This window comes from Sitophilus oryzae, unplaced genomic scaffold (assembly GCF_002938485.1).
Source record: "Sitophilus oryzae breed Bouriz unplaced genomic scaffold, Soryzae_2.0 scaffold_1084_pilon_pilon, whole genome shotgun sequence".
Taxonomy (NCBI): Eukaryota; Metazoa; Arthropoda; class Insecta; order Coleoptera; family Curculionidae; genus Sitophilus; species Sitophilus oryzae.
The window spans coordinates 225,667-226,266 of record NW_022145709.1 but is presented as its reverse complement, the minus strand read 5'-3'; positions in this window follow the sequence as shown (position 1 = coordinate 226,266).

The following is a 600-nucleotide window of genomic DNA, read 5'->3' as shown; positions in this document are numbered from 1 at the left end:
TACGACGAGAGAGCTTCTGCGTGAGGGGGCGGGTCTTTAAGACGCTTGTGTGGGGGCTACCGGCTACTAATAGAATAGAATGGAAAAAATAGAAAGACGAAGGACAGTGTTGCCATTCTATTAAATCAAAATTATATTGGCTTATCCTAAATCCCGAATCTTCTGATCCCATTATCTTGCCTACTTAATAAAATATTAAATAAAGTACAAAACTATTTTAAGAATGTTTTCTCTAGGCACATAACAACTTCTTTCTAAAACAAAAAGTAACATGCAGAAGTTTGAAATCATTTCTAAAATAGCAAGTGCAATTCTATGAAATGGCAATACTGTACGATCTTCCTTGGAGTCGCCCCGACACCGACCAGTCGGTCGCCGGCGGCGTCAAAGAAAGAAGGCCGAAAAAACTTTATAAAGGATTAGCCGAACAGGGTTGCCAGGTTTATTAGATTATAATTCCATACGAGAACAAAATTCTCGGTAGATCTTCAACAAAAATCAAAAGTACAGAAACAAAATAAAATATAATATTTAAGTCCAAAATTAGCATTCCTATGTGTCGTAATACTAGATCACTCAAATAAAATACAAATATAGTAA